At 40.2% G+C, this 11,433-nt stretch overlaps 1 protein-coding gene across 2 annotated transcripts in view; it reads left to right on the plus strand.

The window, feature by feature from the left end:
- Window positions 1–216: 216 nt before the first annotated feature.
- The window catches only part of LOC111871959 (ileal sodium/bile acid cotransporter), a 49,803-nt gene continuing 38,586 nt past the window's right edge, over window positions 217–11,433 (plus strand). The window contains exon 1 of one of the 2 annotated variants that reach the window (XM_023865397.2): window positions 217–297. The gene's annotated coding sequence lies outside the window, so the exon portion shown is untranslated. Of the gene's footprint in view, window positions 298–1,284; window positions 1,495–11,433 lie in introns of those variants that run through there. The other variant, XM_023865398.2, reaches the window with a different exon arrangement.

Here is an 11,433-nt window from a genome sequence, read left to right on the forward strand (position 1 = left end):
TGATTAGACAATGTGGGACCCTCAACGTCTCACAACCCCATGTGCCCCCATGGCTTGTTACAGCGATAGCTTTACGTCTCTTAATTACTGAGTGGAAGGCTGGGCAGAAAACGAGCATGGCTAATAGTCGGATGAACAGCTTTAAATTATCCGCCATCAGGTCTTCTGCTCCAAATGCGACACCTGACGGATAACATGTATACTCAGTGTTTCAGTTGTTCGTGTGTTCCGTTTCCTACCGAAGGCAGGTATGTGAAGAAGAAGGTTATGTTTTGCTGTCCTGTTTGCTGACTCAAGGTGAGAGAAAAAGCCATATGTAACTGATAAAAATAAGAACACTGCCTGCCGTCTTTCTTTTTCGTATGCGTTATTTAATAAAATTCCAGAATTTAAACATGGTTTACCTTCGTGGGCCTGTATTTGTGGAGGGCAACTCGTATTTTAAATTTCACACTTTAATTCATACGTATTTTCAAGTAAAAAAGACATACATAAAGATGTCTGAGGAGCACTTTTTAGAAAGAAATTATCGCCATCATTGCTACTTCACGAAACACATTTTATTTGCGACTTACGTCATTGCACATCACGAACACGGATTACTGCCCTAATTATCTAGAAACACAAAAAAAAAAAACTTAAAAAACTGCATAATTTTGCCAGCAGTAATCACAAAAATTAATAACGTCGGATTCGATGTTAATAAAGAATCATATCAAAGTAATTAGACCTGCAACATTAATTTGAATATCCCAAGTGAAATTAAAGCCGTAGTGTTTGCTGAAGTACCAGCATGTTCACTGAGCTGATATGTGCGGCGATTAAAATATGCTCGAAAGCATCGTTTCGTTTCGTTTCGTGTTTTTAATCTTGCCTCTTTATAATTCCTGTTTCCAAGAGAAGCGATACATTTATGAACTGTGTACTTCTGCCGGTATTACCCCCCCGGCAGAAGAGCACCTGGTATCCTTGGGCTGCAGAAACGTTGTAAATACGAAACGTGAACAGGAAGCTTCCCATCGCCCCTTGCCAGGAATCGAACCCTAGCTAGTAGCTGTCTTGACAGTCATAAATGAATATAAACCTAATACGGAGTATAGTTTAGTCAGTAGGATGGACGTGTTTAAAATGCGTATAATAACCCGCTTTGCATTATTTCTTAGAGTTATGTAGTTATTCACCTGACGGGACGAATTTTTTGTAATTCGCTGCCTCTCGGATCGGCAAGCAGCAGGAATGCGAGTACAGTCACATAACAGCCAACTAGCGAGGAGAGTGAAGCAGAATACCAATGAGCCAATGAGTAAGCACACAAATTACGCGTAGGTCTATTTCAGATGGCGTGGTTGAGAGTTATCTTTTCCCACTTGTGCGGTACGCAAACATAATTCTCAGAAATACTTCGTCAAGAAACGCTGTGTGATTAAGCACATTTTTTATTCATACCTAGAGAGAGCAGTGAAATACAACGGATGAGCATTTCTCGTTGCCCAGGTAGGTCACTGATTGCATCAAACCAGCACACACATGTGTAAATAACCCCAGTTAAATATATATGCTAGAATTTTGTTTTCTGAGTGGGATAGCGTCTTGATATTTCTGTGAAATTCGCCATGTAGAATTTCCTGAATCAAATCTGATCAAGTGTACGACTGATGTGTAGGCTTATTTGAGAATTTCTGCTCTGTAACGAATTACTAAGAGGAAATTCAGGGCTTGTGGAAACGCTGGAGATTGTGTATCCGACGTACATGATATATATCTCATATATTTAAAGTAATTCGTTTACATTTTTCCTTATTGTATGAAATTAAAGGAAACGTGAATGAAAGTACAGTTGAAGTTTATTTTAATTTGTGATTCAGCGTTGACGCTATTGCACTACATCTTTGCAAGTTTCGTGTTTTTATACAACTGTGATCTGCCTACAAAATACGGGAAGTTAAGCCGCTCTTTGGATGTAACGTATTTGAAGTAATGTTCCAAAAACAAGGGTGGCCAAGAAAATTTTTTAAACTATGCACAAGTTAGAAAATAAGTGGGAAACCCTAGATTGAGTTGTCTGAGAGATGTATAGAATGCTTAACGGGACCGGAGACGGAGGCAAAAAAAAAACTACAGAAGAATGGGCTTGTATCGTAAATGAGACAAAGGCTCTTAGAAAACCGCAGAGCAATGGAGTAAGTAACTTCCTATCACTGGGGATTACGGGGTTTTTGGACTTTGCGCATTGTACGATATTGTAAAGAACACAACGCCGCAGAAACTGGATCTGTTTCCGTCCTCAGGTGTCTCCCACCCCTTCACCCGAGGACAGAAACATCCGTTTTTCAAAACCTTGGTTCTTTGGTCCAAAAACCCAATAATTCCGAGTGTCATACACTATCTTTGGAACCCTTTAGAATCTACTTTCATTTTTTTAATAGTAAAAAGTAACAAAAAAAAAGTAAAGGTGTCCCAGTACCAGGCCATGAAGGCCCATAGGGTTGTGAGACGTTGAGGGTCCCACACTATCTAGATAATCGGCTCAAAGGTGGCGGTAAGGTTGTTAGCCTTATGCGCCAGCCGCGCTTTACTCCCCAGGAAAATTATTTAATTAATTCCTAGTACTCATTTCCATTAAAAGGCTGAGTAAACCGCAGGGCCTAGTGCGGCTGGAAGGATTAGGTCAATTGAAAAAAATCCAATGACCTCATCGGGCCTTGAACCCGCGACCTTCCGACTTGTAGCATAGCCCCTCAACCAACTACGGTACCGCTTGCCCCCTTTTTGAAAATAGTAATATTGCTTTTCTTTGTATTTATGTATTTAAGAGAAGCCAAAAATACGTGTTAATAAAGATTGCTGCCTTCTGGGATATAACGCCATATAGTCAGACATTTGCTGACGTTTCGGAGGGACTTCAGTAAGTAACTGCCAGAGTACAGTAGGACAGTAATCTTCACAGTCACTGCCACGGGAACTTCAGCTGTCAGAACATACCGCATGCTGATAACTTCAGTAGTTCTAAGCTCTCCTGCTGACAGGATCAAGTGAAGCAAGATAAAAAATTTCTCTTTGAAGAGGTCTAACTTCTTTGATATAGCGCCGTGTGGTTGTTTGAAAGTCGACCGACGTTTCGGAAGAACATGTCTCCTCAGTCTACAGAGTCTTGCCAACTACTTTACGCTTGGCTTATTCTTCGAAGTTGAAGATGGAGCCGACATGTACCCCCGTCGGTTTACTTTCAACGGCTGCACAGCGACGTATCCCAGAAGATACAACTCTTCATAACCACCGCTGTGAGAACCTCAAATCCTCCGACTTGCTGTTTGTTATTTGTTTATTTAACGATGCAGTAACTCTGAACTAACATGGTTGATCTAGTAAGAAATGCAGAGAAAACTAAGCATATGTTGATATTGTGACGTGTTTCGTTACTGAAGACGCCGTACGGATTGTTAATTGGTTTATTCAACAACCTACAAGTAACGGCTACAATTAATTATTACACAGTTGCGGGGTTTCACACTTTATAACCCTAATCGCATTAATCTGTTTACACTGTTGCGGGGTTTCACGATTTATAACCCTATCCGCAAATCAGTTCACTCGCTCTTCAGTAGTCTACACGTTTACAGTAGGGGAGCTGTGTATCACTGTATCACACACTCCCAATTACACAATTACGCACACGTCCGGTTCTTCTTTCCGCGACGGCTGCTATACTCCAACTGTAGTCGGCTGACTGGAGAACTGTTGATAACACACTCGCTCGTAGGCTTGCTCGGAACTAACTCGGAACTGTCTTCGACGATGGCCACGTTACAACTCAACTTGCAGGCTGCTGCCTTGAGAACTGTTGATAACACACTCGGCGACTGTCACATTACAACTGACTCATAGCTGCTGTGCAGTTCCCTGTTCCCAGTGCCTGTTGCGTGCCACGTCACAGGAGTTGTTGACTGCTGCCAAGCAACTGCGATATCCCTTGGTGACGTCACCGCTGTTGACTCGCCTTGCATAGCTACCAGGTTGCGGGGACTCGGCTAACTTCGGCTCCGCTCGGCACGTCACCGCGGGGAGAGTGGCGGGGTGATGACTCGCCTATTACGCGAGCGCTACGTTACCGCCACGTGCCGCTGGGGAGGTAGGGGTCCTCCGTTGCGCAACATGTCACAATATGTTGCCAACTATGTAGGACAAAATAACGTTATTCTCATAGACTAAGCAAACTGTGTGGTGGAATTCAACATGTAGGACAGTATCCCCCCATGTTAGGGGGGTCCCTGTCACCACGGCATGGCGCGCCCTCAGGTTGCGGATGGAGGAGACGCCCTCCAGTTTTGGAGGGAAGCTGCGAATATATTGAAAAAGCAGTCGCGGACAGCCGACAAGGGGTGGCCCTCCAGCTTGGGGGCTGGGCGTGGGGCTTATAACTCCTCACTGTAAAAAATCAGTATGTTACGAAAATGAACACAAAGCCTCGGACCTGGACTGATTCCTTCGATAAACGACCTAAGCTAATGAAAATGGATATGAGATTCGGCACTTGGAATGTACGAAGTTTGTATAGGGCAGGTTCGCTCAGGGCAGTGGCAGAAGAAATCTTAAAATATAAGTTATATTTAGTGGGAGTTCAGTAGGTCAGATGGGATGGAGGTGGCATCGCACCAGCAGGAGACTATACATTTTTCTATGGAAAGGGGAATGAAAATCGTGAATTAGGTACAGGTTTCTTCGTACATAAGGGAATCGTATCAGCAGTTAAGAGGGTAGAATTCATTAGTGATTGGATATCATATATAATACTAAAAGGTCGCTGGTGTGATATCATTGTTATGAATGTTCATGCCCCAACAGAAGATAAAATTGATGACATAAAGGATAGATTCTATGAAGAACTAGAACATGTATTTGATAAATTCCTGAAGTACCCTATGAAAATTTTTTAGGAGATTTCAATGCAAAAGTAGGGAGGGAAGACATTTTCAAACCAACAATTGGGAATGAGAGTTTGCATGAAATTAGTAATGATAATGGAGTTAGAGTAGTAAATTTTGCCACATCAGAAAATCTTACTGTCAAAAGTACAATGTTCCCACATCATAACATCCATAAATTTACTTGGACATCTCCTGATGGGAAGATACACAATCAAATAGACCATATTTTGATCGATAGGGGACGGCACTCAAGTATACTTGATGTCCAATCATTCAGGGCAGCAGATTGTGATACTGACCACTACCTGGTGGTGGCAAAGGTTAGGGAAAGACTGGCAGTGAGCAAACAAACACACAGAGTTCATATGGTGAGGTTCAATCTCAAGAAATTAAATGAGGTAGAGGGTAAAGAGCAGTATTGTGTTGAAATAACAAATAGGTTTGCCGCTTTGGAAAACTTGGAAATTGGGGTGGATGTTAATAAAGCTTGGGAAACAATCAGAGAAAATATAAAAATGTCTGCAAAGAGAGTCTAGGTTATTATGAACTGAAGAAGCATAAGCCATGGTTCGACGAAAGATGCTCAAAATTATTAGATCAAAGGAAGCAGGCCAAATTGCAATGGTTACAGGATCCAAGCAAGTTAAATGGGGATAATCTGAACAATATAAGACATGAAACCAGCAGGCATTTCAGGAACAAAAAGAGGGAATATCTGAAAGACAAAATTGATGAGCTTGCAGTGAACAGTAAGAACAAGAATATTAGAGACCTGTATAGAGGAATAAATGACTTTAAAAGGGGTTACCAGCCTAGCAGTAACTTAGTGAAGGATGAGAATGGTGATCTGCTTGCAGATTCCCACAACATTTTGAATAGGTAGAGGAACTACTTCTGTCAGTTACTGAATGTACTGTTAGTACCTGATCCTAGCCCTTTTGAGGTTGAAAGTACTATTGCAAAATTGAAACGGTACAGATCGCCAGGTAGTGATCAAATTCCGGCAGAACTTATTCAAGCAGTAGGTGAAATATTACATTCTAAGATCCACAATCTAATTACTACTACTACTTGGCATAAAGAAAAAGTGCCTGATCAGTGGAAGGAGTCTATTATTGTACCAGTTCAGAAGAAGAGTGCTAAAACTGACTGTATTAATTATCGGGGGATAACGCTGCTATCAACTTCATATAAAATTTTATCCTTATTTATTCTTCTCTCAAGGTTAAGTCCGTATATAGATGAAATTATTGGGGATCATCAATGTGGGTTTCAACGTAACAGATCAGATCATTTGCATTCGTCAGATATTGGAGAAAAAATGGGAGTACGATAAGACAGTACATCAGCTATTCATAGACTTCAAGAAAGCCTATGATTCATTTAGGAGGGAAGTATTGTACAATATTCTAATAGAGTCTGGGATACCCGTGAAACTAGTTAGGTTGATTAAAATGTGTTTAAACGAAACATATAGTAAAGTCCATGTAGGTAAATATTTGTTTGATACGTTTCCTATCCAGAATGGTCTAAAACAAAGGGATGCTTTATCGCCACTCCATTTCAACTTTGCCTTAGAATATGCCATTAGGAAGGTCCAGGGAAACCACGTGAGACTGAAATTAAACGGGGCACATCAGCTGTTGGTCCATGCCGATGATGTGAAACTACTGGGTGATAATATAGATATCATAAAGAAAAACACACAAACTTTAATTGACGCAAGTAAAGAGGTTGGTCTAGAAGTAAACACTGAGAAAACTAAGTATATGTTGCCGTCTCATCACCAAAATTCAGGGCAAAATCATGATATAAAGATAGGAAACAGATGTTTTGAAAATGTGGCACACTTCATATACAGTAAAACTTGGTTATAGCAACATCGGTTTCTGCGACACCTTGTCTATTGCGTCAAATATTCAATGGTACGAACTAATTCCTCATAAAGCAACTGTTTTTATACCTTGCTTAGTACGACATGCACAAATGCATCAACCTCGTATGTAACGTCATTTTCATTCCTGAATTTCTCTGATATGGACATTGAACGTAATTTAGAAAGTGTGTATTGGGCAAGTAACAGGAAACAGATGAAGATAACTGATTACTGTACTCGTATCTAGGTACAGTAAGGCACAACAATTGATGTAATCTACTGTAATTTGGTGAGTAGGCCTACCTTTAATATACAGTATTAGTGCGGTGTGTATTGTCAGTGAAAAGCGCTGTAAGACTTGTATGTGTTTGATATTACACATTTGGGCAATTCCACGTTAATGTTACGTTAGTCTGTGCTTAACTATGTATTTCACTAAAAAATGCAACATTTTAACTCGGTTTTTAGTAGATTTTTACGTGACTAACATAAGGCTACTGTGGAAGTGCCCATTTCGGTTACAACGACATTCGTTTATAACGACACTATTTTTAGGTCCCTTTGATGACGTTATAACCAAGTTCTACTGTATTTGGGAACAACGATAACAGATCGAAACCTGATTCAGGAGGAAATTAAGAGGCGATTGAACTTGGGTAATGCTTGCTACCATTCAGTCCAGAACTTTTTGTCTTCTCGTCTCTTGTCCAAAAACATAAAAATTAGAATACACAAAAGTATAATTTTGCCTGTGGTTCTGTATGGATGTCAAACTTGGTCTCTGACATTAAGGGAGGAACATAGACTGAGGGTGTTGAGGAGAATATTTGGACCAAGATAGATGAAGTCACAGGAGGTTGGAGAAAACTGCATAATGAGGAGCTTCATAACTTGTACACTTCTCCAAGTATAATTAGAATGATCAAGTCAAGGAGGATGAGGTAGGCAGGTCATGTAGCACGAATGGGAGAGACGAGGAATGCGTATAGGATATTGGTGGGAAAGCCAGAAGGAAAGAGACCCCAGGGAAGACCAATGCGTAGGTGGGTGGACAATATTAGAATGGATCTTAGAGAGAGATAGGATGGAATGGATTGAATAGATCTGGCTCAGGATAGGGACCCGTGGATGGCTCTTGTGAACACGGTGATGAACCTTCAGGTTCCATAGAATGCTGCGAAATTCTTGAGTAGCTGCAGAAGTGGCGGCTCCTCAAGAAGGGCTCAGCTCCACGAGTAAGTAAGTACAGTATCCCCACGGATCCCCATTGTGTGAGAGAGAGAGAGAGCTGGATGGGCCACTGTGCAAGCTGTGTGAGGCATGGTGTTGGGCGAAGTTGGGGTTCTTATCTTCGTTATCTATATGCGGGAGTGTAATAGAACTTATAAAAAAGAGAAACAAAAAAAATATGCCCAGCCTTGAAAAAGAAATGCAAGTCATAAGGGCTTCCATTATTTAAACATAATGACGTGATAAGCATCACTGTGCGAATATTTTATTAGAATACTAATGCTGTATTTATAAATATATTATCTTCGTAATATCTTTTCGGGATTAAAGTACAACTTAAAAGAAGCCAGAGAAATCATATGCCAGACCTTGAAGGGGGAAACTAGGTCATATTATTAAACATAGTCACTTGACTAAATTAACTGTGCGAAGTTTTTATTAGAATAGTAATACTAATACTGTATTTATAATTTATGAATGCTTCATCGTTATGTGACATAAAGTAGTGTCTCGGCCATTCTCTGTCTCCAGTAAGGTAGCTATCCTGACACCAGTGTTATTACGAAATAGCCTAAAGAATTCTCACAGAACATCAATATGTTAATGAAGTAATATTACAATTTAGCGAAGTGTTGTGTATGGACGTAGCGAAATTACTTTGTTACGGAGATGTACACTTACATTTCAGTGTGGGTGGTTGATTTGGAGACAACTGTAGTGACTAGCCTTTATTCGGCTCGTAGATGAGCCGTCTTAGGCCGGATTCACACATAGCGTGCTGTGCACCGACCGTGCACCGGCCGTGCGCAGACTGTGCTCTGCTGCCAGCATTCACACATAGTGGACTGGTGGACTGGTCGCCGACTGTGCTGTAGCTGGTTTTTATTTTGCATTCGTAGAGATGGATCAGAACGAAGAAGATGTGATTGGTGCATGCGGAGCATACCGTGTGTTGCAAGAAGAAAAGAACAGAAAGAAAAGAAAATATTGGGTTCATCAGTTATGGAGAGCAAGAGACGAAGAAGGAGAATTTCATACGATATATTCTCGCCTTAAGGATGATCAGGATAAATTCTTCACGTATTTTCATATGAGCGTACGAAAATTTGAAAATCTGTTAAAAATACTGGGACAAGAATTGACAAAACAGAATTCTAAATGGAAGCAGTCTGTTTCACTGGAAGAAAGGTTAGCTTTAACAATGAAATACTTGGGTTCAGGAGACTCGCAAATTTCTCTGAGTTTTAGCTACAGACTGGCTCCTTCAACTGTAAATTCTATTATATTTCCAACTTCTAAAGCTATATGGGAAACAATGGCCAAGAAAGAAATGCCAGAACCAACTGGAGAAATGTGGTGAAAAATAGCGGATGACTTTTATTCAATGTGGCAGTTCCCCAACTGCATAGGCATAGACTTCTGTGCGTGCCTGTTTGTGGCACACATTATAGAACGTGCACATACGCTATACACCATATGATTCTTTCTTTTTTTTTTGGAAAAGGAAGTGTATGTTTTATTCTTTTTTCAAAATTCTAAAATTTTTACAAGATGCTGGTAATGTCCTTCCAAACTTTGTCTTTTATTAAATTATTATCATAGTCTGGGTTGCTGAGGTTATGAAGGCATTCATGTTCTTGCACCAATATGAGTTTTTCTTCATCCATAGTGAAGAATAATAACAATACATATAACAACAGTACATGTGCTCTAATTGCGACTTTCTCTCTCGCACTGAACCGAAGAAATGCTTCGCTCCGCTTCGGCACAAAGATGTGCTGTAACGAAAACTGCCGAATAGCGCCGGGCGACCAGTGGGCGCCCTTTCGTTATTCACACATAGAGGGCTGTGCGCGAGCTGTGTGAATCGCTTTTGAAACGGTCGGAGGCAACACAGTCGGGACACAGTCTTCGCCCAGTCCAGCATGTCTGAATTACATAAACCTGTGCAGTACATTTCAAATGCAGACTGCCGTTTAGCAATGCCATTCAAAATGACACAGTCGGTGCACAGCTCGCTATGTGTGAATTAACCCTTAATCGCTGATCGCAATGTTAAAATCCGTAATCTTGAGAACAACGAGGCGGGACAGGATAGCCAAATATCAAATGTCTTCTCCAAATATAACAGCAGAGCCCTGTCGCGCGACCTACAGTGTACTTTTCGCTTCATTTTGTTATGTTCTGTTTGAACGTAACAGCTCTAATTTGTGGCATGAATGGTACGTCGGGAATATTGGAAAGTCGATACGGCGAACTTATATGCACATTATATATGGACAAATACCGTCTTAAGTGCAACAATTTTATTGTAGTTTTTACTTCTTTTTCCTCTTCCACACTACATGTTTCGGCCCAAAATGGCCATCATCAGGTGTGTATCACTCACGCAACTGTTACACTGCTTGTTAAAAATTTAAAAACACCAGTCTTTCCAATGGTATAAAATCTTTGTCAATCTACACGCGTCAATTTGATCTTTAAATTAGCACTTTTTAAACCCCAATTCAAGTTAAAATGTCTATAAGATCTTTGTTCTCTTTCTTTTTCAAATTTTTCAATTAAAGTTTTTCAGGGTACATGCCCTATATCTACGGTGCTGCAGCGGCCACTTCTTGTTTTTATCGCCGTTCATGTGTTGTCTGTAATATACAAATATTCGTGTTACTATCCTATGCTATGCCATGTTATGCTATTCTTATATGTTTATACTGTTATTTGTACTTACTCAGTGTAGGCGCTCTCTGTGTGTGTCGCTGCTTATCTTTAATACGTGTGCTGTCTGGTGTACTGTGTGCTGTGTTTTATGTTCGTGGGTGTTGGAGGGGGAATGGGTAGTGGGGGAGGCAGGTACCGTTAGTCTGTATAGATTTCGCATATAGTTTGAAATATGGGATTGTATGTTTCTATGTGTGTGTCATTCATTTGTAGGCCTTTCTTACTTATTTTATATATATGGTATTTCTCTAATGTATTCAAATGTTTACCCTTTTTTCCCGTTGTTACAACTTCCATTACGTCTGTTATTGTTCCGTATGCATGTCCCGTATTTAGTATGTGATTTGAGTACCCGGAATTGCAATTATTATTTCTAATATCATGTAGATGTTCTTTATATCTAGCGTTAAATGTTCGGCCCGTTTGTCCAATGTATTTCAATGGGCAATCTACACATTTCATTTGGTATATGCCACTTTTATTGTATTTATCTAATTGTGGTTTTTGTTTGAGTATGTTTTCTATTGTGTTACGTGTGCGGAATGCTACTTTTATCTGTGTGTCTTTAAAAAGTTTTGTAATTTTTCTTACTTCTTTTGTACTATATGTAAATATGGCCCACTTTGTTTTTGGTTGTTGTTCGTCGTCATTTGTGTTTGATTTTTGTTCTCGTTTTGTCTGATT

The sequence above is a fragment of the Cryptotermes secundus genome, unplaced genomic scaffold, assembly GCF_002891405.2.
Source record: "Cryptotermes secundus unplaced genomic scaffold, Csec_1.0 scaffold30, whole genome shotgun sequence".
NCBI classification, from domain to species: Eukaryota; Metazoa; Arthropoda; class Insecta; order Blattodea; family Kalotermitidae; genus Cryptotermes; species Cryptotermes secundus.